Source organism: Grammomys surdaster, unplaced genomic scaffold (genome assembly GCF_004785775.1).
Source record: "Grammomys surdaster isolate TR1022 unplaced genomic scaffold, NIH_TR_1.0 372, whole genome shotgun sequence".
NCBI lineage: Eukaryota > Metazoa > Chordata > Mammalia > Rodentia > Muridae > Grammomys > Grammomys surdaster.
In genome coordinates, this window is record NW_021604791.1 from 2,861,907 (window position 1) to 2,888,807 (window position 26,901).

The following is a 26,901-nucleotide window of genomic DNA, read 5'->3' on the forward strand; positions in this document are numbered from 1 at the left end:
GATCCATATTTTCCCCTAAGGTTAAAGTATATTATTGAAAGCAACAATATTGGTACATTCTCAAAGAAATCCCATAAGCCATGGAAGTTTCTGAAATATTTACATTAATATAATCATACAATACTAGTATAATCCAGGAGAGACTAAAAGACTTTTCTGACAATTCTTTTCTTGTAACTCAGCAAACAAACCTAACTCATTAGATTCCCTTAAGATTGAAAGAACAAATGTGTAATTTCCGGGAAATTCCCTTAAAACTCAATTTTACACATAAAAAGTCCTTAAATGTTTTGTTATATGCTTTTATATCTAGGATTTGACTTTTGGAGGGTAAATAAGAAAAATAAATAAGAGATATTTGTATACATGATTAAAATAGAATTATGGGCATTAGGAAAAACAGTGCTTGGATTAATTAGCTGAGGCGTTAATAAGCATTGAAGATTTTAAAGGAGAACGAGATAGCAAGTAAAAGTCTTTGATGAATAAGAACTTTTGCTTTCATTCCCTTAACTATTAGGTCTATGAAAAGTGTAGAAACAACTTTTACATGGTAGGTAATGGCAACTGGTAAACTGAGGAAGGAAGCTAAACAGGATGGAGCATACTGCTACTAAAGACGTATTTTATAGTCTTCTAAAGCTTCATAGAATAAGCTAGTGCAAATAAAATTCTACTTTTGGGGGATACCATATGTTTTATATCCTAGAATTCACAAACTCATGCATAACAATTATCTCTTAAGCAACTAACCAGATATGAACATGTTTTGGGGTTTATTTTTTGAGAACTGGAGATTGAACCTAGGTCTTCAAGCATGCCAGACAAGTCGCAGTCTTGTGCTGTGTCCCCAGGCATCCTTTTACTTTTTATTTTGGAATACTTACCATTAATTTGTCCAGGGGTACTTTACTATTTTTTTTTCTGTAACACCAGCTGCTTTGTCTATCCTTCATTCTCCTAAGCAGCTAATATTGCTGGGTTGTGACTCTGGAAAAGCTACATATTCAATTCCTTTATTGAGATGGTACTTTTAAAATGTAGTGCATTCATCATTGTATCTTAAAAAAGAATAAATAAACCCCACAATCTACTATGAACCCACCAGATCTAATTTCTATAGTTATAAACGGAATGAATATAAATGAAAGTTCTTCGGGACCCAGAGTAATTCTGAAGCATTATTCAAACTCTTTAACATTTAAAGTCACTGATTTTTCATTATGTGCTCTTCATTGCTCATATTAATTATAACTTTCTACAAGATTAACAATTATTTTAAATAATTGTTAAAGAATTATTAATAATTGTTAATAATTACCTAAACTGGTTAGGTGTGTAGGAGTCAATAGCTGTCTTGTATAGGCCTCTTACTTTAACAGATTAGCAAATAAACTGAAAATAACCTTATAATAAGTTTTTAATAGTAACATATGCATGTTTTGCTTTCTTAAGGGAGAAAAATTATTATTAACTGAGAATGAACATATATCACCCACTCATGGCTTTCTAGCTATAGAGAACCAAGAGAAACATAATTTAACTTATGAGCATCAACCAATGGTTTGGTTGTTTAAAGATTTAATCGTATTTAGAAACTTCCAGATTTCAGTGATTTCTCATCAATAAGAGTTAATATCACTCTGAGCTTCAAAGTACCTGAAGAGTTTGGAAATTATCTTCAAGTTGATATGTTACAGAATATAATTACTAATGATATTGAAAGTGTTAAAATAATGACTCAATTTACTTAAACACAAATTTACATTTCCACAATCTCAAGTGTCATGCTGGAGTAAACATCTCTTATTTGATCATTAAAAAGTAAAATTTGATTAGGAAGTGTAAACTCAAATGGAAAATATGTGCTTACATTATACTTAGGGGGACAAAAACTGCTCTGTTGCCGGAAATGATTGTTTTTAAATGAAAATTACTAAACTGGTCATTTCCAGAAATTTACTATAAATCTACCAAAGATTCATTCCTTAAAAATGTGTTTTGTTTCTAAAAATATATTTAATTTTTGGAAGAAGAATTTTTAATATTCTATCACAAATACAAAATTACTTTCTTGTAACTTGAGGAATATGTAATTGTTGCATTCTTTTTATTCTTGTATACCAATTAGAGCATAATTCCCTCAATTGGATTTTAATCTAATTGTTAGTGTTCTCTGGAATTAGAAAAATATCTCAAACTGACAGAGTGATAGACACATGGACACACACATAAACATAGAGTATACAGCCTGCAATCCATAGTTGTAAGTGCAGCTCAGGAGACACAGGATGCCTTGTGCCTTCTATGTTCAGGTATGTAAGAGAGACTTTTCTTGTGAGCATGATGGTCTTTTTACTTTGACCTCAAAATTAAAAAGAGGTAAGTAGCTGCGTGACAATAGACAGTATCAACCAACCAGAGCTCCCAGGGTCTAAACCACCAGTCTGGGAACACGCATGGGAGACCCATGGATTCAGCTGTATATATATGCGGTGGACGATGGCCTTGTCAGGCATTGGTGGGAGAAGAGGTCCTTGGTCTAATAAAGGCAGGATGCCTCAGTGTGGAGGAATTTGAGGGCAGGGAGGGGGAGCGGGTGGGTAGGTGGGGGCACACCCTTATAGAATCAGCGGGAGGGGGGGCAGGATAGGGAGTTCCAGGGGCGGGGAAGGAAATGGGGAATGGGGATAATATCTGAAATAAAATAAGTAGCCTATCCAATAAAAAATACACTTAAAAATAAATAAAAAGAGGTATGTAAAACACACTAACTGTTAGCTGCCACTCACCTAATAAGAACTTTCATAATCTATTAATCTCCTTTCAGACATCATTAAGAGATCAAACCATAAAACTAATTCCTCACTCACTGCTGGCCACAATGGGCAATGACTTACCTGCTGTGTGCAAACTAAAAGCGAAAACCGAACACAAATTTAAGTGACAAGGAGAGCCTGACTGCCAGTTGTAAAGGCTAAAGTTCCATCAGTACTGTGACCAAATACCAGGAGCTTTGGAAATGATGCTTTGGGTTTAAGTCAACTTGTAATTGTAAATTGGGTGCAGTATTTTTGACAATATAGATTTACCTGTGCATTTTTATTTGAATTCAACATGAATCTTGGAGGACCATCTCCAAAATTCTTAAAGAATAATTTTAAGAAGACAAAACTATGAAATGAATATTGAATAAGTATATATATGCAGATATATGTATTATATAATAATGAGTATATATATATAAGTATATATATGCAATATTAACATATATTAATACATACATAATATAATATATACATAACATAATATATACATATTAACACATATGAGTATATGCACACATATATATCTCTGGTATATATATTATATACATTCAGGGGAATCTTTATATCTATTTATGCCTATCTATCTATTTCTATCTCTATCTCTATCTCTATCATCTCTATCTCTATCTATATCTGTATCTATATATGTATATATCCAGGGGAATCTTAACAATTAGATATGTCAGAATGCATATTACAATAAATATAAATACATATATATCAGAATTTATAAAAATCAGAATATAAACATATTCTGGATTCCTATTTTTAATCTTTCAAATCATTTGGTGCCTTCATTTGAAAATAAATTCCAACTTCTCTGTAATGATATATTTCAAATACGTTTCCTTTTCTTAAATTTTTTCTTAAGGACTTTTTAAGTAGCTATGAGGCCAACCCAGGACCTTGCCTTAGCTAGGCAAGCACTCTGCTCTGCCGCTGGAATGGATCTCCAGCCCCCAAGGACTTTTAAATATGAAATTTTAAATAATATGGAAATTAAATTTGATAACCCATATTTTTCCACTTATTCTTCTGGCTGCAACGGCTTTCCATAATAACTGACAACTCATTCAGAACTACATGGACTTCTTTCTTTCTTTTCCTTTTCTTTTCTGGTATTTTGTGTTCAGCACTTGAGCTCCACACCTCCCCAACTCTAACTATGCTTTGATTTTATTGGATCTTTAGAGGTATGCTATAGAGGTATCAGATCAGTACCTCTAAATCCAGAGAGCATTATTGTCTCTGTAAAGTGTTGTCATGCCACTAATTGGACACTCAGCAAGCATGGTAATCTTTTGTGAGCACATTTACAAAGTCACCTCCATGTGGTTAGGGAAGAGGCCTTGAGTGCTGCATGTTCCTCATAGTCTCTAAATGTTTCCATGTTCCAAAGTCATGCAACTGTTCTTTGATTATGACATTCTAAATCTCTTCTTACTTAGGTGGTTTTCATTATTACTTCTATGTATTGTTATTATTATTATTATTATTTTATTATTATTATTTTGATGGTTGAAATTAAACTCGGGGCTTTTTACATTGCTTAAGATGATCTAGTTGAGAGTTCATGGGTTACACTCCATGCCAATTTCTTTCTGGTTAATTTTAGTAGCTTATAAAACCACATTTGACCGCATACATTTTTCTTTTTGAATGAACATTTTCTCAGTGGGTTCTCTGTAAATTGACACATGATATAAAAGTTGACATTTACTTAAATGACAAACCTAGACTTGACCATCTCCATATTTAATGAATTTGACTTAGAATCAAAAGAATATAAATGTCTTCCCCTTTTTTGTTATTCCCATATCTTCTATGATGAGCCATACACACCCTTGCATGCTCATACACATACATATGTACACATACACACAGTGACACAAATACACACACAGTCACACACATATACATACACACACACACACACACCACACACACACACAGACATTCACACATTAAATGTTTATCTACATCAAGTTTAAACTGGAATGCTCTCTTTACTATAACTTCCACAAACATTATTCTTAATTCTACATAGAGGTTTTACAATATTTTTTTAGTACTTGATATTTTCTATTCCAATACTAACAGTTAACTTATCCTACCATTTGACACTTAAAATTAAGTGGTGAAGAATTATTTCATAATTCAAATATTTTATTTTTTTTAGAATTTGTTTTATTGTTTATAAATTTATTTGTTTTCAGATCTTCATAGGTCACTATTATCAAGCCTATAGATTTTTACTTCATTTATTTTGTGCTGTATGTAATAAATTAAGTTAGCTCATCATTAGGCCGCTTTCTTCTCTTAAACAGTGGAAAAGTCTCAGACCTAAACCTACTTTCATGCATATGAGCTTTCTTTGAAAGAATCTTATCTCTTTTAACACACGTTGCTTATTCTTATCGCTCTTAATATTTTTCTATAGATGTTTGATTCTTTGAAAGCCATAAATGTCTGTAAACACTCAAAAACAAGAAAAATAAATTTTCATTTTAGAAAGGAAGATTTGCATTATGTTGAAGAGCATCTTCACTGGCAATTTTATGAATCTTAATGCTGAATTTCCAAGATAAAAATATGCTTTTTATAAAGGGGAAAATACATATATTCACCTTTCCATTTCATTTTTTTCTTCTGCAGCATTCTTTACCTTCCACATTTTATTATTAAAGTATTCTTTTGACTTGCTAATATGGGAGATGTTTTTCAGTTATTTTTGACTCATAGGGCTTTCACTTGCCCTGGCGTATGATGGGTGATTTTCCTCGGGGATGTTTTGAGAGTGACACTTCAGATACAACAGAGGCCTCATCAAAATTAAAGTCTTAACCATAGCAAAATCGGAAAATCATCACCTTTATTTCTTTTTCTTCTTATTATTATTATCATCCATTTGCCGTATAGCAATTGCTATATGAAGATTAATGCGGTGGTATGTTTAATTTGCATTCCAGTGAAGACAGAGTAGGAACTCAGCCCACACCTGTAAAGTGCTCTCCGTGAAGCGATCTATGTTGTGAGGTATAGTCTGGTCTTTATGTGAGCTGTAAAGTTCTCAGACTGCCAGGTTTATATGTAGACATTGGGCTCTTTAACAGTTTCATCTACTTATGTATATGCATTAATATGTATTCAAATATACACATTTTAATGTTTTTTGTGGGCTATCACTTAATATTTACATTGAACGGGGCAAGAGAGCATCCAGTTTTATAGATACTGAAGGTTATAAAATCTTGGTTGGCTCATTAAAAAAATAAATACAGATTATGTACATAAAATAAATATGTTATTGAACATTTATTTAGAATGAGGCAAGAAATCATAGCCAATTCTACCTTAATCATAACAGCTAGAAAAATAAAATCCATATTAAATACGTGCACCACACATTACCCTGGTTACTTTTAACTTTTCCTTCTGTATTCTCACTTCCTTTAGACACTTTAAACACAGGTATAATACATTATCACTTTGATAAGAGAAAAATTATATAATGTTCCTTATAGCTAGCTTTAATTTTGTAACTGTTACTATTGTTAGAAAAACCGTTTTTCAACCCACAATTTATCAGATATAATATCATGAAAAATTGTAAACCCTTTTGAAATGTAGACGCCCTTGATTAACCTTATTTCATATGTCAGCTACAGGACTTGAAAGGATGGCTTGTTGTCTGACTAAGGGTGGCAACCATGGTATCCTTTGTTCCTGTCTTTCCTATGTGCTTCAGTTTTGTGGGACAGTTTGCACACCTCAAAAAGCCAACATATATCCTTTATCTTTGTGCCAAGGAATTGGGTAAACAAGCACAGTAGGAAGAACCCTAGAATTCTCCTCCAGGTAAGGTGGCAAGATATTAACTATGAAGGTGCATTTAGCCTACCTTGAGAAGAATCTGAGAATTCCAATTAATTAGACATTTTTTTTCTACTTGAAAAAAGGCCACCATGAAAGGTGAAGCAAGGTGGAGTACATGGAAATGGTTGGAGAAAAGAAAGGAAAAGAGGAAATTATGTTATTATGTTTAGATTTTTAAATTGTTTTTCCCTAAATTTATAATTAAGCTGAGAACATAAAGCATAAGAATATGTGGGAACTCAGAATAGAAAGACGGCTTGGTTAAATGATTGTATTTTGCATATGTACAAAAACAGATCAATGCCAGTGGGGGATAACAAGGGAGCCTTCCAAGGAATGAGGTAAAACAAAACAAAACAAATAACAACAAGACAAACAACAACAACAACAAAATCATGACAACAAAAATCCTAACACTTAAGGATGTAGGACGAATATAAATTCACAAAGAAAGTGAAGAGACAATACAGCATGTAAACTGAGGCTTAGACTTAGAACTTTGGCTGTTAATTGTTTATTTCTTGCTATGCTTATTTTTAACATTATACATTTAAGTGCTTCATTAACTCTAAAAATGAATCTTTAGTAATAGGAACACTGTTTATCATGTGGAGTTTCCAGGACAATGCTCAGAATTGTATGGAAACTCGTGTTTTCATAAAATGCTCAGAATCAGGCATTTTGCTTACGGCTATGAAAATAAGCAATGTACTTCATAGCTTGTTTATTTGAAAACATAAGTTTGACTTTTTAAGATATTCTTATAATTGGAAAGTTCATCTTGTATCATTCAAATCTTAAATTAGTCTAAGGAAAACATAATAATAAGTAAACCCTAACAGTCTGCTGTACCAGGAATCATGACACCATTGGTCGGCAACAGGGCCCTGCTCAAAGATACCACTAATTATTATATTCATTGCTAATGCTGACTAGACAGCACTTTTTATAAGATAAAATGGATTTCTTATTTTAATTAATGCAGTTATACATCTTTATATTATTTTCATAGAGAAATTGGATATAAGCTAACTACTTAATTTATCTAATGCTACATACCCAATAAAACACATAAATCAAAAAAGAAAAAAAAACCTCAACATACTCTGGACTTAAGATGCTAAAATTGGCATTGATTTCACTACGGTTCCTTGGGGCAAACATGTTTTTTTTTTAACTATTGCACTCACATATTGGGCACCATAGCAAACTTTAATAATGTTGGTAGCTTAAAATAATAGGAATGACCTGTTATAGTTGTGAATGTAAGAAGTTTGGAGTCAAACTCGGAGGGCACATGTCTCCTTTAAGAGCTCCAAGGAAAGATTGTTATCATCACTTTGCTTCTTGTGCTTGTGGACATTTAGTTTAATTTAATACACTCATATACTAGGCAGAGGGTTCAGTGATTAAGAGGCCTTAATGTGAGAACAGGAAGACTTGAGTTCAAATCCCAAGCACCAGCATAAAAGTTTGGCACAGTTGTACTTCCCTGGAACCCCAGCATGTGGGAGAAGAGATGGGCGGGTTTAGAAGCTTCTTGGCCAGATAACGAAGGTAAATAAGCAAGCTTCATATTAAATAAGAAGGCTGTCACCTAAAAGTAGAGGTGAGAGCAATTATGGCAGACCTCAGAAGTCCTGATTTAACTTCGACATGTGTACATACAAACATGTACATCATACATGCATCTGCACATTCACCATACACACACACACACACACACACACACACACACACACAGATCACCATAAACATGTGCACATAACTATAAAATTATTTTACAGCTTCAAATAATGTATAAGGTGTATAAAAATTTTAATTTTTGAAGGAAACAAAATGTTAAAATTATATGTTAGAGTAGAATCTAAGCCAATCTCTAGAAAATATGTATTTTTGTGTCAGAAATTATTCTAGATCTTACTTTTATAAAATAGCATATTTAACTCATTATAATATCCTTTAAAATATACATGGTTATATATGATAAATGTCAAATGTCAATTATCAAAGATTTTAAGGTAAATGAAGTTAAAATGTAAAATTCAGTCTGGGATTATTGAGCATCCAAAGTCTATGCTTGTTTATCCCTCATGCTGTTCTCAAATATAAAAGGAAGGAAGGAAGGAAGCAAGGAAGGAAGGAAGGAATTTGTGAATCAAATATTCCTAACAGTTACCTACAGAACATTTCACCCAAACAAAACATATACTTGTTTCTCAGTACCTCATAGAACCTACCCCAAAACTGACCCTATATTTGGTCACAAAGCAAATCTCAACAGATACAAGGAGAATGAAATAATCCCTTATATTTTATCAGATCACAATGCATTAAACCTGGACTTTAACATCAATAGAAACAATAAAGAACCTACCAGCTCATGGAAACTGACCAAGTGTCTACTCAGAGACCACTGGATCAAAAAAGAAAAAAAGAAAGAAATTAGAGACTTTCTAAAATTCAGTGAAAATGAAGGCACGAAACACTCAAACTTTTGGGACATAAGGAAACCAGTGCTAAGAGGAAAGTTCATAGGAATAAGAGCTGCCATAAAGAAATCAGCTAGACCTTATACTACTGACTTCATAGCATACCTGAAAAATCTAGAACAAAAATAAGAAAATATATCCATGAATAGTAGACAGCAGAAAATAACCAAACTCAGGGATGAAATCAATCAATTAGAAACAATGAGAACAATACAAAGAATCAATGAAAGCAAAATCTGGTTCTTTCAGAAAATGAACAAGATAGACAAACCCTCAGCTAAACTAAAAGGCAGAGAGAGAGAGTTCACAAATTAATAAAATCAGAAATGAAAAGTGGGGCATAACAACAGACATTGATAAAAAAAATATTCAGTCTTACTTCAAAAGGCTATACTCCAAAAAATTTAAAATTTTAAATTAAACGTTAAATCAAGATCAGGTGAACAATTCACAGAGTTCTATAACCTAAGGAAATAGAAACAGTCATTAAAAGTCTCCCAAACAAAAATGACCAAGGTCAGGTTGGTTTTAGTGGAGAATTCTACCAGACTTTCAAAGAAGAGCTAAGGCTAATACTCCTCAAACTATTCCACAAAATAGGAACAAATGGAACACTGGTAAACTAATTCTCTGAGGCCACAGTCACCCTGATACCTAAACCACTCAAAACTCAAAAACTCAACAAAGAAAGAGAATTTCCCTTATAAACTTTGATTGCAAAACACTCAATATAATACTCACAAACTGAATCTAAGAACACATCAAAAACACCATCCACCATGCTTAAGTAGATTTCAGTGATGCAGGTTTGGTTCAATATATGAAAATATATCCATGTAACTCACCATACGAACAATCTGAAAGAAAAAACAAAACCACATGATCACCTCCTTAAATGCTGAAAAAGCCTTGGAAAAAATATACCACCTATTCACACTAAAATTCCTGGAGAGATAATGGATATAAGGTACAATAAAGGCAATGTATAGATAAGCCAATAGCCAACATCAAATTAAATGGAGAGAAATTTAAAACAATTCCACTAACATCAGGAACAAGGCATGGTTGTCTATTCTTTCCCTATCTCTTCAATATAGTTGAAGTTCTAGCTAGAGCAATCAGACAATTAAATGAGATCAAGGCGATACAAATAGGAAAAGAAGAAGTCAAATTATCACTATTCATAGATGATATGGTAGTCTACATTAGTGACCTCAATAAGACTAAATTGCAGCCTACAGATTGGGAAAGGATCTTCAACAACCCTACGTCTGACAGAGGGCTAATATTCAAAATATATAAAGAATTCAAGTGTTAGACACCAGCAAACCAAATAACTCAGTTAAAAATAGAGTACAGAGTTAAACAGAGAATTCTCAACAGGACTCTTAATGGCCAAGATACACTTAAAAAATTGTTCAATATCCTTAGTTGTGGGGTGGTGGGCTGTGAGAGGCAGTGGTGTACCCAGTTGAGTCTGCTTCTAACCCTGGAGACCTTAAAGAGATGGTAGGAGTTGGCGGTACTCCTGGGAGCTGGTTCCTTTCACTCAGGACAGCCGTCTACAGCCCTTCCCAAAGAGAGGTTTGTGTCATGTAGCACAGGTAGAGGGCTTGACTACAGGCCACAGAGCCTCAAGAGATCTCCATATTAATGAGATACTTAAAGGCCAAAGGGTGTAACCAATTAAGCATTCCTTCTCAGATCCTCCTCCTACTCACAAAAGATATTTAACCTCAGGCCCACCCTAAGGAAATAGGGTACAGCTTCATTTACTTTCAGCCAGAACAATAAACCTTTTAAAACCATGGACTTCTTCTTGTTTTGGGGGCCCTCTGTGGAGAACGGTAGAGGGGACCTTCAACCAATGAGCCACCACCTAATCTCCTGCTGGAGGACTTCTCTATGTTCCAGCCAAGGAGGCCTGTCAACTTAAGCAAGCTAGCCGAGCCAGCCATGACCCAGCCAAGCAAGTTGCCTAGACCATGAATTTCATCTACCCTGTGGGGCACCACTGGAGCTTCTTCCCCTGCAGCTGCAGCTGGTCCAGCCAGTGTGCTCCCCCGCACCTCCCCGCTCAGTTCTTCTGCTGTGTCCAAGGACTGAGACCAGCTGGTCTTTACCAGCTGACTCGGCCCAGACACCCCCAACCCAAGAACTCAGCCCCTGCGGGACCTCAGACTGGGATCTCCCCACTTCTGGAGTGGAACTCAGTGGCTTCCCCTAGCCCATCATCTGCCATCGCTGTGTGGAGTGAACTCAGTCAAATTTCCATGCTTCTGCCCGCCCCGAGCCATCTGGGGCGGCAGACACACCGGACCCACAACTCAGCCCAACAGGACCCACGCCCATGCATGGGAACGACAGCCACATACTGGATCATCAGGGAAATACTAATTGAAAGGATTCTGAAATTCCATCTTACACAGGCCAGAATGGGCAATATCTAAAATTCGCGTGACAGCACATGTAGGGGATGATGTGGAGCAAGGGAAACACTTCTCCATTACTGGTGGGAGTGCAATCTCTGGAAATCAATCTGGAAGTTTCTCATAAAATTGGGAATAGTTCTACCTTGGGACTCAGCTGTACAACTCCTGGGCATATACCCAAAAGGTGCTTCATCATATCACAAGGACACTTACTCCACTAATTCACAGCCGCTTTATTTCTAATAGCAGAAACTGGAAACAACCCAGATATCAATCAACCAAAGACAGATAAAATATAAATGTGGTTCATTTATACAACGGAATACTACTCAGCTGTTAAAAATAACGAAATCTTGAAATTTACAGGCATATGGAGGAAACTAGAAAATATCATCCTACAGTAACCTTGACCCAAAACGACATGCATAGTATGTACTTACTTATAAGTGGATATTAGCCATAAAGTTCAAGGTACCCACACTACAATCCACAGACTCAAAAAAGCTGAATAACAAGGAGGCTCGAGGGATGCTGCTTGACTCTCACTCAGAAGGTGAGTCTAGCTGTTCTAGCAGTGGTGAATATGGTTCCTGAGCTGGCCACCTCCTGTAGCCAGACAGGACTTCCAGTGGAGCTATAAGGACACCAATCCACCCATAAATCTTTTGACCCCAAATTTGTCCTGCCTACAAGAAGTAAAGGGACAAAAATGGAGCAGAAATTGAGGGAATGTCCAACCAGTGACTTATCCAACTTGAGATTTATCCCATGGGTGAGAACCAATCACTAATATTATTAATGATACTGTCCTCTGATTCGCTCCTCCCATCATCTGACCGAAACAAACACAGAGTCTCACAGCCAAACAGTACAGGGATATCCAGCAGTCTTGTGAGTTAGGAATTGACTGAGGAACTCGGAGGGGATTACTAACCTGGACCATTGGGCGCTCCCAGAGATGGAACCACCATCCAAACAGCATTCATGGGCTGGACTTAGCCGCACCCCCTACCCACATATGTAGCGGTTGTGCAGATTGGTCCCGATGTGGGTCCCCCAACAACTGGAGCTGAGGTTGTTCCTGACTCCGTTGCCTGCATGTGGATCCCGTTCCCCTATCTGGACTGCCTTGTCTAGCCTCTGGGAGAAGGTGTGCCCAGTCCAACGACAGTGACTTAATGTGCCAAGTGGTTTGGTACCAAGGGGTGGGGAGGAGGGGACTCTCCCTGCTCAGAGGAGAAGTGGAATGGGGAATATGGTGCTGTGTGAGGGGTGACTTGGAGGAGAGGGGACTGCAATAGGGATGTATAGTGAATGAATGAATAAATAAATAAACAAACAAATACATAAGTGGAACAAAAAAAAGAAAAAGTAGAAAGCAACATGAAATACGAAGAAATAAGAATTTTGAATAGGATATAAAACCAAGAATAACATTAAAGCACATACACCTCAAAATGTTTAAAAAAAATTAGAGAAAAGCGGTGATTCCACTTTAAAAAGGATGGGAAGACTGGCATTTGGGATAGAGGTGTGAAGCATTACACATCCAACCAGTCATAATGTTTTCTAAATTCCATGATCAAAGTTTCTTATGGAGGAGGAAGTAAAGGTGTGTGTAAAAAGAGTGGTCTCTTTTCTGCTTTCTATTGAAACACCCAGGGAGAGGAGCCCAAGCTAAGTGTATCTGGAGTAAAAGCTTGCCCAGTTCACTATGAGATCAACCTCTGATAAACCCATCATAACACCTATACCATAAATTTGTGAAATAACTCTTTTGGATTTTATTTCAAGGATATAGAGTATCAGATGAATCTTAATTTTAGATATCATTCATATAACTAACTCAGATTTACCTTTGACTAATGTTTTCTGTTAACCATTCTAAGTCACTATGTTGAACACATGCCTGTGGAGACACAGCCCATCCAGTAATATCTGCTGAATCCCTAGGAATGGTTAAGGGCGTTATGTATATCCCTTTCAGTGAAATTACTTTGCAGATATGTATAAAAAATGGGCCATGAGCTGACCCAAATATCACTTTTTTTTTTATTACCTTTACTACTATTAAACAAAGTAGTAAGTGAACCTCAGGGATTTCAGAGAACTATAAAACATCTTTAATCATGATAAATGTGAGTAATATATTTCCAAAATATTGTTTCATTTATTTATTGTTCACTGGCTATTCTTCTGTGTAACAGTTAGAACTGTGAAGCACGAAATATTAATATCGCATACATATGAATGTAATTTTCTACAGACATTTAGAGTGAACAGGTTAGGTTCTTATCCAGAGACGGAAAACCATTTATGTAGCAATGTGAAATTCTATAATATCCAGCCTTAAAAGAAATGCAAGTTTTGAATTATCAAAAGTACCCACATTACAAATAGGAAAATTAATAATAAATATTTAACAGGTTTGTTTCATTTTTAATGTTTATTTAAAAAGAAAGCTTGGCAGAGGAATTTATATTACCTCACTTCAGTAGATTTGTCTAAAACATTTAATAACAGGATTAAGATATTGAAATATTGGCTCATACAGAGGATAAAGACTTAATTCATACATATGAACAAATGTTTGCATACTATTTCATAATTATTCCTGAGATATTTATGCATTACTAAAATTTCCTATTATGAACTCCCAAGTGATTTTTACTTTTGATTTAAACTTTATACATTTTATTATTTTCTTGTGTGCAAAAATTCAAACACTTTGATATATAGTTAACTGTGGTCTCATAAAAATTTTTGTTTTTATAGAAAACTAAAATTACATTTCTCTAACCAATAAAACAAACACATATATTTCTTAGCTAAGTATGAACTTCTGGTTAGTAATTTTCTTTTTATTTGAGCATTAGTAATTTTTTTTTACCTACAATTATGTTGCTGTTTAATGTCTATTATTGGACTGCTATCCTAAGAATATTGTAAATGTTAGGAGTTTACTTATAAAAATTATGTTTCTAAAGAAGCTGATTTTCTGAGAGCCATATGTTCTAAAGCTAAAATGATAAAAAGTAGGTTATTTATTTTAAATAGTACATTTTAGCTTGTTAATACACAAAAATTTTCATGATTCTGTTTAAGAACAAAATAAAATCAATTCATAAATCGCATTTATGTTGTATGCAAATCAATCTGTGTTTTTCTCTATGGAGTGGTTGACATGGGACCAGTTAGCTATTGGTAAACACTATTTAAGTTCCTTTAAGACAGGATTAACACAAGAAATTAAGCCATAGACTAGTGGTTCTCAACCTTACTAATGTTATGACCCTATACAGCTCAGCATGTTGTGATGACCCCAAAACATAAAATTATTTCTGTTATATCTTCATAACTGTAATTTTTTACTGTTACAAATCTTAATGTAAATGTCTGTGTTTTCTGTTGGTCTTAGGTGACCCCTGTGAAAGGGTCAGCCGACTCCTAAGGAGGTTGAGACCCACAGGTTGAGAAACGCTGACAGACATTAATCTTCAGTCTTATTTCTTTTCAGTTTTTCATTTTTCATATGAGAGTCATAATAGCTTAATGACATTTTGTAGTTAGACATTTGTGACAGCGTTTTATAAACTTGAAAGACAGCAATTTGTGAGTGTCTTTCAAAATGACATTTGAAGGTGTGTGTACTCGTGCACACGTGTGTGTTTGCACACATGCGTGTACGTGTGTGTGAGTGTGAGCATGTGTGTGTGCGCATGCAGGCATGTGTGTGTGAGTGTACGTGTACGTGCATGTGTGTGTATGTGTGTGTGTGTCCCACACCCAAATCCTTCAAGGATTGTACTTTTGACTTTGGAATTTTCAGAGCATCAATAAATATGAATCCATGCACATTCAAAATTTTCATAACTGAGTAACTCAAGTATAAAAAGTTATTTCTTTGCTCAACTAATACGGCATTTTCCATACTTGAAGAATAAAAATACAAGTTCTTCTCAAGAGCATAGCTAGATATGAATTATCTAAATAACAACCCCACTGAGCCTTTTGCCAGCAATCCTTTGCATTTGTTCTTACCTGCATTTTGGAAAACCATGATATAGTTTATAACTAAAAATATGCACTTTATGCTGGCTATTTGGTGATTCTCTTTCAGAAAACGGATACGTACTTTTGTAGAGATAGCAGAAGACAAGACTTTAAAACTAGGTTGCATTTCTTAGTTCAGAATGAAATCTTTATATCCATAGTCCAGTTCTTCACTGAACTATGCAGAAGCACTTTGATGTGTCTTTCCCTCTCATTATTTTGATTTATTTTATAGAACATATTAATCACAATTATTTTAAAGCTTCTGACAACTTGTTCACTTGTGAATGTGTTCTTTTGCTGCTTGAAATCATGTGGTCCTGACTTTTTTGGCGTGACTGGTCATGCTTAATGAACGTTGAATACTTTACATTAAATATTTTTAAGGATTTCATATAACGCTGCACCTGGAGAGTAAATATATGTCTGTCTGTCAAAAGAGTTGTCATTTACAGCCATATCATCAATAAGTTACACAAATCAGTCTCAGAATGAAAGGGATTCAGGGATTACTGTGAGTAGAAATCATTAAAGATCCTACCCAGTCTTTTTAAGCTGTTGGTTGGTTCATTCATTCATTCATTCATTTGTTCATTCATTCATTTTTCTTAAATCTCACTCCACCAATTTGCTTTTCTTAACTCTTTTTCCTGTTATTCTCTTTTATGCAGATTGACTCTTCAGGATCAAGGCTAGTCTATTGCAGGCAGCTTGAACATTTATCTGAAAAAAAGATGTATTTGATCACATTTACGCATTGTTTAAAGAAGAAATTATGTAATTTTGGTAAGTATTTTTTGTAAAAATGTGCTACGCTTCTCATAATAATGTATAAAATTATAATGAAAGAAATAATTTAATAAACACAGTGTCTGGCTTAGAAAATTGCTTTGTGTGATTCATTATTTTAAATATTGGTTTCATTAGATATGGTTGTATGTCATGTTTATCAATTACTTTTATCTAAGGCAAGATACATTTAAATGAATATTTTAATTAGAGCTATATATATAAATGATTTTGAGAGTAAAATGACATATCTTTGTCTATTTCAACAAATTAATATAAAGGATTTATAATGTACAAATATTACTAATTGTATTTTTAAATCAAACAATTATTTTTTAGAAAGGTGAATACACACTGGTAAAATGTATTTACTGAACACAATGAATAGGATAATTAATTTTAGGAAATAAAAAATTCCTCAGTTATATTTCTCCTTAAGAAAATAATTCCTTTTATTTAATTTATGCATTTTATGGAAAACATAAAACTCTTTACCACTTCTATAAGGTAAACTAACTATAATTTTAGAATTCTTTGAATTTGTTTTAAAGAATGAATGAATGAATTAGTGTGATTTGTTTTAAGTAATGTTGTTGTTTCTGTTGTTGACATTCGGCCTTAACCAAGGTGGTCAGATAGGACACAGGGTGTCATTTCAATGTTCTTGTGTCTGCTGAGATTTCTTTTGTGTTCACATAGCTGCTAAGAAAAAGGATTATTCTACTGTATTTGGGAGGGATGCTTTATAAATATATTAGTCTATTTGGTTAATAATGTTAGTTTATCCCAGCATTTCTTTATTTAGTTTTGCCTTGATGAACTTTCTATAGGCAAGAGTGGTGTATTGAGATCTCCCAGTACTAGAGTGTGAGCGTTAATAATGTGGTTTAAGCTATGGTAGTGTTTTTTATGAATTTGGGTGCACTTGTGCTTGGTGCATACATGCTATGAATTGTGACATTCTCTTGATGAATTTTTCATTTGATGATAATGTACTGTCCTACCCTATCATTTCTGATTAATTTGGTTTTGAGATCTATTTGTCAGATACTAAAATGTCTGAATCAGATTACGTCTTAGTTTCATTTACTTTGAAAAACATTTTCCATCCTTTTACCTTCAGGTGTTATCTACTCCTGATGTCAAGGTACATATTTTGGATGCAGCAGAAGGATGGGTCTTGTTTTTGCATCCATTCTGTTAGTCTATGTCTTTTTGTTGCAAACTGAGACCATTGACATTGAGAGCTACCAATGAGCAGTGTTTGTGGATTTCTGATATATTGTTGTTGCTGTGTGCCATGCTTTCAATTTGTTTGCCTTAGATTATTTATTCTTAGTGGAGTTATTTTTTTTCAGTGTGGCTAACATTATCTAGTTGAAGCTTTTCTTCTAGTGTCATCTGTAGAGCTATATTTGTATATAGATATTGCTTAGATTTGTTTCTATCCTGGAATATTTTATTTTCTTCATCTATTGCAATAGAAAATTTTGCTGGGTATAGTAGTCTGGGCTTTTATCTGTGGTTTCTTAGAGTCTGTAGAACATTTTTCCAGTCCCTTCTGGCCTCTTCCATGGAGAAGTCAGATGTCATTCTAGTAGCATAGAATTATATATTAATTGCTTTATATATTAATAGCTCTTTTCCCCTTTAAGAATTTTATATTCTTCCATTCTGTATGATTCATGTTTTGACTGTCTGTTCTACTGGGAATTTCTTTTCTGGTCCATTCTGCTCATTATTATGCATGTTTTTACTTTGATAGGTACCTTCTTCTTTAGGTTAGGTAAGTTTTCATCCATGATTTTGTTGAAAATATTTTCTAAGCCTTTGACCGGGAATTCATTTCCATTCTCTACTCCTATTATTCATAGATTTGGTCTTTTCTTAGTTTCCAGATTTCTTAGATATTTTACATCTGCAGTGTTTTAGATTAAGCATAGCCTTTGCCCAGGTTGTCTATTCATCATTTCCATCTTGTTTTCAATGTCTGAGAGTCTCTCTTCCATCTCTTGGATTCAGTTGGTGAAGTTGCCTATTATGTCCTTTTTTGAGTTCCAACATTTTAATTTTCCACTTACTTTAGGTTTTCATTATTGACTGTAATTCTACTTTCCTGTCTTAAATCTTTTGTTTGTTTCATTCCACTCTTTGTACTTTAAGAAATTTCTTAAATTTCTTAAATTTCTTGTAGGGTTAGTCCATCCATTCCTCTTTAAGGGTCTCTAGCCCTTATTTGTTACAGTTATTTTGAAGTTTTTGTCTTGTGCTTTGGATGTATTGCATTTCTTATTATCTCCTATATTAGAGTTGTTGGAATATAATAGATGCATGTTTTTCTTGTTGTTATTATTTTTTTTAACAATTGACTCTAGGCATCTCTTTTGAGTATGACCATACTTCTAGATGCTGATAGTTGGTGTTTTAGTCCTTGCTTTCTGTTGCCTTCTTTGGTTCTTAAGAGAGTGCAGTAGGTGTGGGTTGCTTGTTAGGGAATGTGTCTATGATCTTGCCATGTGGGATTACTTGGGCTTCTAGGTATTGGGAACTGACACTTAGAAATAAGGGGGTGGCTGAGGTAGTCCATAGGAGGGAAAATTTCAGGGTATGTCATCAGGATCTACTTAGTCACCTGGGAATGAAGCCAGAAAGGGAGGAGAGGCCATATCAGGATATCTGCTAGAGAGCTGGGGATGGTCTGGGGGATTATATTTGGAGAAGAAAATGGAAAGTGAAGATCTGAAGCTAGTCTACCTCTTTCCCTGGACTACTTGCTCTCTGACATGTGGAAACTGATGCCTTGAAGAGTTTTTGTATTTAAATACTTGCAAACAAATCCAAAACTCTATTTTCTATATGGACACAGTGGGAATGAACCAAAAATCAGATGCCTTGAAGGAGAATATTGTATGTCTTTCATAATTTATTCATTTTAGGTAGGCAAATATTCAATTTGATAATTATAATGCTACTGAGATTTCTAGAAATGTGTAGAATCTAGGGATGTAGAAGACAGAGAGTACTAAGATGAGGTTGTAGGGTTAGTAAAGTCAATCCAAGATTCTGGTAATGAATTCAGTTATAAGAAAAATACATTATGGAAAGATGAGAAGCTTTCACAGGCTTCATGGTCAATTTTGCTGATTATTGTTATTATTACTTTGTAATATCATTAAGGGAACTCTTTGACTATTTAGCCCCAAAGTCTCAGATGACAGATAATTTGAGAAATAGACATGTTGGTGTATGTTCTTGGTAATGCAAGAGAACAACCAGGCCTAGCACTTGATGTAAGAAGTTTGGGCTGTTCAGGGTTAAACATCCAAAGCTCAGTAGAAATGAACAGATTCCCTGTAGCCATCAAGATCGAGCTTCAGATTAATAGTATTTGAATTTAGATGTAGATTGAAGGCAACCTAGAAGGTTGATGATCTGGAAAGCACACTGTCAGTATTAGTACTACATTTCCTTCTAATTTTCTTTTGCTGTTTTACTTCACTAAGGGGCATATTTAGTTCCTTTATTTTTCATGCATTCACTACAAGCTTATATTTTTGTAATGGCCCCAGAATTTAAGACATATGTCATCACAACTGTTAGTGTTAGGTTTTAAAATAAATAATTTCAATCCTATACAACACTCTGTGTCTTCACCTCTCCATCATCCACAATTGATGGTACTGATGTCACCCTTTTATATTTTCATGTTATGTATCCATTAACATATTTTGTATCTGTAATTATCTTTAATAGTTTTAGCATGAGTATTAGAGTTAAAAGAATTATTTAACATCATTACAGTGTTAAAGTTCTCCATATTTGATTGCATGTTTTATCACACCCCTAGATGTTTTCATGTTAATCAATATCCTTTCAGTTCAACATGCAGACATCTCTTCAGCTTTTACTGTAAGGCAGGTGGTGAGCTTGTTTGTCTAAGGCATTTTAAAATTTTTTTCTATATGGCCATATTCTCGGTTGCTGTTGTGGTTAGAGTTTCTTTGTTGTCTCATTTTATGTGTAACCAGCTTTGTTCTACCAGCCTTCATCCACAGTAGCAAAAATTCCTTGTTGTTTCAGTCTTTAGGAGGAGCACACTAGGACTTGCTATACGACTTTAATAGGGAAGGTCAGTTGTATTGTCTTCATGCTGGGCTGGATGCATGCCATCCGAGGGGTGACTGAGCCTTACCCCATTCCCTTCTCTCTATCCTTGCTGGTTAAAGAAGTATTATATGCAGTGGGCTGCCCTTTCCAAAAGCCCCACATCAAAGGGGATACAAGAATTTGACTGTGGACTTTCCGATCCATGAGCCAAATGTACTTCTCCTCCTTTCCTAAGTAGCCAGAAGTGTGTATTTTGTTATAATAGGAAGCTGACTAATATGGAAATCAAGTTATAATCTTACTGGAGACAAGTTGCTTTTCTCATTATGCTTTCAACACTTTCCCTCTGGGTACAGTTTGATTATTGTGTTTCTCAGTGAAGAAATCTCTATGCTCAACTTATTTGGAGCTATTTAAATTTGGGGCAATATAATGTTTACTTTCCCTCTAGATTCAGAGTTGACTGTTACTGTATATGTAAATAAACATCAATTTCACTTTTCTTTCTTTGTCTCTGGGATTCTCATAATGCACAGACTGCTTGATTGACAGTGTCCCATAAAGTTCATCAGCTTCCCTTCCCTTCCCTTCCCTTCCCTTCCCTTCCCTTCCCTTCCCTCCTCTCCCTTCTCCTTCCTCTCCAGTCCTCTCCTTTCTACTGTCTTTTCCACTTTCTATTCTTTTCCCTTTTTGTTTCTCTAACTAGATAATTTCAAATGTCTCTGAATCTACGTATCCATTTAAAAAAAGTTAAGGCATCTTTTTGACAGTTCATTTCAGATGTCTTCTTCAGCTCCAGAGTTTCTTCCTTCCCTGCCTTGCTCTTTCTTTCCGTTTCTTCATTGCCCTTATCTTTGATTTCTATTTTATTGTTAAACTTTGAGTAGTTGCTTTTGCATTGTTTTCTTGAACTTACTCCTGATCTCTTTGTCTGGCTTTGTTTTCCAATATTTCACTGAGAGGTATCTGACGTCTTTCCAGCTTCAGTCTTTATATGACCTCTTACATTATACCTATGAGCTTTCCTACTTTCAATTTTTCTTAATATTTCCCCTAGTCACTGCTAATCACAGTCTAAAATCACAATTTAAAACACACTTGTGACACGAAGTCTTTTTTGTTTATATTTTTAAAATATTTTTATTATTGGAGAAGTTCATCACTCATATATAGAGAGATATAATTTTATTACTATATTTTTTGACATTTTATTAGTTCTTTGTGAGAATCACATCATATATTCCAGTCCTTCTCATCTCTTAATCCCCTCATATCTACCCTTGCCCTTTAACTTACTACTCCAAATACAAAACACACAAACACCCCCCCCCACCAAATAAACAAAATGAAAATCCAAAGCGTAAGAAACATCTCTTCCTAGAAGCTGTAGTATGGTACAATTTTTCCCACCGTCTATCTCTCTGTCTGTACATCTTCACTTGCAAATGTTCATTGTAATGAGTCAATAGTCTGGTTTGAGATCTCTGGCTTCTGTGACACCACCAATATTGGATCTTCACCAGACTTCTCCTAGTTATTGTCCTGTGTCCTGGAGAATCTGAAGCTTTGGATATGCAAGACCAGCCCTTTCATGCTCCTGCGGTTCATAGACATTGTAAATTTTGGGGTAGACTAACTCAAATTCCAGGATCTGGGCCTGGGTGGTAGCTGAGTTGGTCAGCCTACTAGCTCTCCTGTACCCACACTATCAGGATGAGCTATGCAACTCTGCTCCAGCTAGGCCACCTAATGTCACCATTGGAAGGAAGCAGGGTCTCATGCCCTCAGGGGCACCCACAGCTCCGGAGCCAGCTATACTCTGCTGGCTCCTGCTCCCAAGCACTGCAGTCTGCAAGGGGTGGGCCAACTCTCTCATCCTTGAGCCTTGATGCTGGATCACAGATGCCTTAGCTACCAGGGTCAGTTTCATTGTATTGACAGGGCCCACTCTCCCAAGTACTACAGCCAATGACAGGTTAGTGTAAAATGACTAGCATTTTTAGAACAGTAACCAGATCTCTTGACTCCCTGCCAGTTCTTCCAGCTTTCAGCCTAGGTTCCTTCAAAGGTTTCTCCCAACTGTTCTTCCTTTGATACCCTATTTAAGCATTCCCTTCTTCCAGCTCCAGACTATAACAACTGTTCTAGCCTCTCTGCTTTGCCCAGCTTCTCCTGGCTCAACTGTATCCTAAGAATATCTTCTGCACCAAATGCCTTCTCTTCTCACTCTGCTCTGTTTCCCCTGCCTCTACCCCACTCCCACACTTTTCTCAGCTTCAGCTGTTTTTTAAATTTTTTTTTTTTGTACCCTGTTCCCAGAAATCCAAGAGGCAACCAACACTGGAGGTCATAGGATCAAGTAATTCAACAGATAAGGATTCTTAAAGGGCCAGTTAACTGGCAACTCGGGATCCTTTAAAGTGCCAGGCACACAAGTTAAATCACACTGCAGGCCAGTAATAGCTATCCCTGCTCTCATGCCCTCAGGGTCCCATTCTCCAGATTAATACAGGTCATGGTGTGGGGGTGGGGCATCACTCCAGCTCGCAGGTCACATCATGGTAGACAAGCGGCTGAGCCACCTCTTCTGCAGTCTCACCCTCCTGGTGGATAACCTGTGCCCTCTTCACCAGCGCCAGCTTTACTGTGCTTCCCAGGATAGGTGCAGGACCTGGAGCCAGTGATGGACTTGGCCAACTCAACTGCTTTCATGATCCTGAAATCAGCTCGCCCAACTGCACATGACGAGGGGTAAAGGAACAGAGGACATATTCCCCAAGTCCAGGCCACCTCACGACAGAGGATTTGCTGCTCTCCCTTTTTCACTATTTCTGCTAGATAGCTCACCCATGTCCCTGCCACCAGGGCTAGTTCTACTGTGTAGCTAAGGTGAGGTACAAACCCTACTCTCCTGGGCTGCAGCTGGTGAGGGGCAGGGATAGATCTCATGCTCTCCCCACTGCCACATGTAGTGAGGGGTGGGGGTTGGGGATCTGCCCACATCCATAACTATTGCAGATGAGTAGCAGAGACAATCAGTTCACCTGCCTCCTCCACGGTCGACTCTGCTGTGCTATTCAGGCGAGGTACAGGGTCTGCTCTTCTAAGTGATGAAGCTGGTGAGGAACAAGGCTAGGTCTCCCATGCCCGTGACGCTCTTGGACAATTTTCCCAACTGCCAGTGGTTGCAGGGATGGGCATCACCCCTGTACTCTTCCCACCTCACAGCAGACAAGTGATGGGGTCAGCTCTCCCGCACTTATGTATGCCTTTGGGGCTGGCTCACCCACATCTCAGCCACTAGAACCAGTTCCACTGCACTGCCTGGGCAAGGTGCAGGGCCTGCTCTTCCAAGTTGCTGCTACAAGATGGGGCCTCCTCTCCAGAGTGCTATAACCAGTGAAAGGCAGGGTTAGTTCTGCACAGCCCCTGGAAATCCAGGTGGCTCCATTCCTAGTTGTCCCCATGTTCTCTAGTGGGGAGATGACTCAGACACATGGATACTGACCCCGCTGCTATGAAACCATGAGTTCCAACATGGCCTTCAGTGGCAGCTTAGGATGAGACCTCACAGTTGCCCCAGGTTGTGGGGCTGGCCATTCATGACAGCCTACTCTTCTCCACCCTTGAGTCTCTCTCCATAATGTTTAAGTCGGTCTACTTCTCTTTCTCTCCCATTTGTTCACCACATACTAGGACATTGTGGTGTCTCCTGCTGCAGGCTGATCATGAGGCTGACAATCTGGGTGTGACATTCTGGCCTTGTAAGCAGGTTTCTATGGCCTGTCTGTGCTGAGCACTGGAGGGTAGACCTGTGGCTAGCATGGTGGTCCTCATCTCTCTCTGTGTCTTCTTACCCCTAGTACTGCACTGCATGATGTCAGGCAATGAGGACTCTGTGTGCCTATGGCTCGCCTGTGCCATGTGGCAGATCTGTGGACATCATCTCATGCCAGCATGGCTCGATACTGTTCCCTGTCTATCTCTCTTCTCCTGAGCTGTACTGCCTGGATTTGATTTGATTTTTATGTGTCCTAGGCATAAAACAGCTTTGGCCACCAAGCCAGACATCAAGCTAGGATGAACAAAGGACTGATATCTGCTCTGCCCCTGACAGATATAAGACAATACCACCAACCAAGTATCACTTGGCCCATTGCCAAGGGGATTTTTTTTAATATTATAATACAATTATATTATTTTGCCTTCCTTTTCCTCACTTCAAAGTCTTCCATTGTCATGGTTTGAATATACTTGCCCCAGGGAGTGGTACTATTAGAAGGTGTGGTCTTGTTGGAGTAGGTGTGTCACTGTGGGCATAGGCTTTAAGATCCTAGTGAACTAGAAGTCAGTATTCTGCTAGCAGCCTTCAGATGAAGATGTAGAACTCTCAGCCTCTCCTGCACCATGCCTGCCTGGATGCCTCCATGTTCCCACTTTGAAGACACAGGACTGAACCACTGAACCTGTAAGTCAGCCTCAATTAAATGTTGTCCTTTAAAAGACTTGCCATGGTCATGGTGTCCACAGCAGTAAAACCCTAAGTAAGAAGGAAGTTGGTACCAGGGATTGGGGCACTGCTGTGATAGACCTGACCACATTTGAAAGAATGTGGATTTTGGGACTTTGGATGTAGAAAGCAGTAGAATGCTTTAAAAGGGACATAATGCTCTATCCTAGTAAGAATATGGAAGACGTTGTTACTGAGAGTGATTTAAGTCATGAGGATCTGGCCCAAAAGTGTTTCAGTGGAGAATATCCCTATGTGGCCTAGCAACTGTTTTGTGGTATTTTGGTGAAGAATGTGGCTACTTTTTGCCCTTGTTTAAAGAGTCTGCCTCAGGCTAAGGTGAAGAGACTCAGATTAATTATATTGAAGAAGGAAGTGTCAGAAACACCCATCATAGACTTTGTTGTCTGATTAAGTCTCATGAAGAACATTTTAAACAAGCATAGCAAACTGAGAAAATAAAAAAATATATATAAAATATGTGGTTTTAGTATTAAAAGGGCACCAAAAAGTGAAATGGACGTGAATCTTGTGTTTTTAATGATGTTAAATCGAATTAAGGGGGTAGCAATCTTGAGGCAAGATCCCATCTGCTACGTTTAGGTCCAGGCATGGTAGTACTAGCCTTTAATCCGAGGGGGCAAAGACAAGCAGATCACTAAGTTCAAGGCCAACCTAGATCAGAGTAAGTTCTAGGTGAAGAAAACCTTAAATCTAGGCTTGGTGGACCACACTTTTAATCCTAGTGTTTAGGAGACAGGAATGCAGATCTCTGAGTTCAAAGTTAGTCTACAGAGCAAGTTCCAGAACAGCCAAGCTTAGACAGAGAAGGAGTTGGAAAACAGAAAGCTGGTGATGATGTAGTAGGACAAGGGGGGCCATGTTTCAGTCTCACCAGGCAGCTGAACTCAGCAGCTTCAGCCATGTGCCTCTGGCTTTAGAGTCTAGAATAAAAGGAACTACTGGGACAATTGATGTTGGTTAGCTGGAGCTAAGAAATTAGGTGATTAAGAAGAGACCAGCATCACTGAGATGAAATCTCCTGAGACGTGTTTTCTGAGAGCACAAAGAAGATGTGTTCCAGAGAGAGCCAAGATTGTACTTCATGCTGCAGCTGGACTTGGTAATGTGTAAGAATCACCCAGGTGGTATTGGTTTTGAAGGCATGAAGGGGTCATGAAGAGCAGCTGAGGCTTGGTACTGTGAGAGATCAGGGAAGGCCATTGGTGAAGGTGCAGCCTCTGTTGCAGTTATGTCCAGAACTGACGATTTCATGCAAAGGAGTTGAGGCTCAGCACCATGAAGAGAGCCTGTGAGAGGCTATTGGTGAAGCCTAGTTGCAACAGAAGATCCATTGATTTGGAGATGCCAGTACCATGGGATGATCACCAAGAATATCAGTGGCAATGGATTGGATGAGCTTAGAGTGCCACAGAAGGGGCAGAGCTGGAGAAGTGATGCAGGAGCCCAGAAGATTATATGTGGATCCCAGACATTGAAACAAGAAGATGTAACATTGAAGTTACCTTGGAGAACCCAAGTAGTTCAAGATGCCAGAACCATGGCTATCTACTGAGGAAAGCTGCTAACAGGGAGTGAAAACAGACCAGGAGAAAGAAGTTTGTTGAAGTGAACAAAGATGAAAAAGGAGTTGGAGATCTGAAGACCACTTTGACAGAGTTTGGAGTTTGCCATGCTGCTTTTCTGTCTTGCTTTGGTGATTACAGATAAATGATTGGATAAAACTCAGAAAAGACTTTGAACTTTGAACTTTTAAAATTGTTGAGTCTGCTGTAGTCTTTTGAAGTTGGACC

General features: G+C 36.8%; 1 non-coding gene across 1 annotated transcript; it reads right to left on the minus strand.

The window, feature by feature from the left end:
* Window positions 1-24,602: 24,602 nt before the first annotated feature.
* On the minus strand, window positions 24,603-24,745 carry LOC114632301. The gene has a single exon (XR_003713065.1). It is a non-coding gene; the product is annotated as a small nucleolar RNA SNORA48 (small nucleolar RNA).
* Window positions 24,746-26,901: the final 2,156 nt, after the last annotated feature.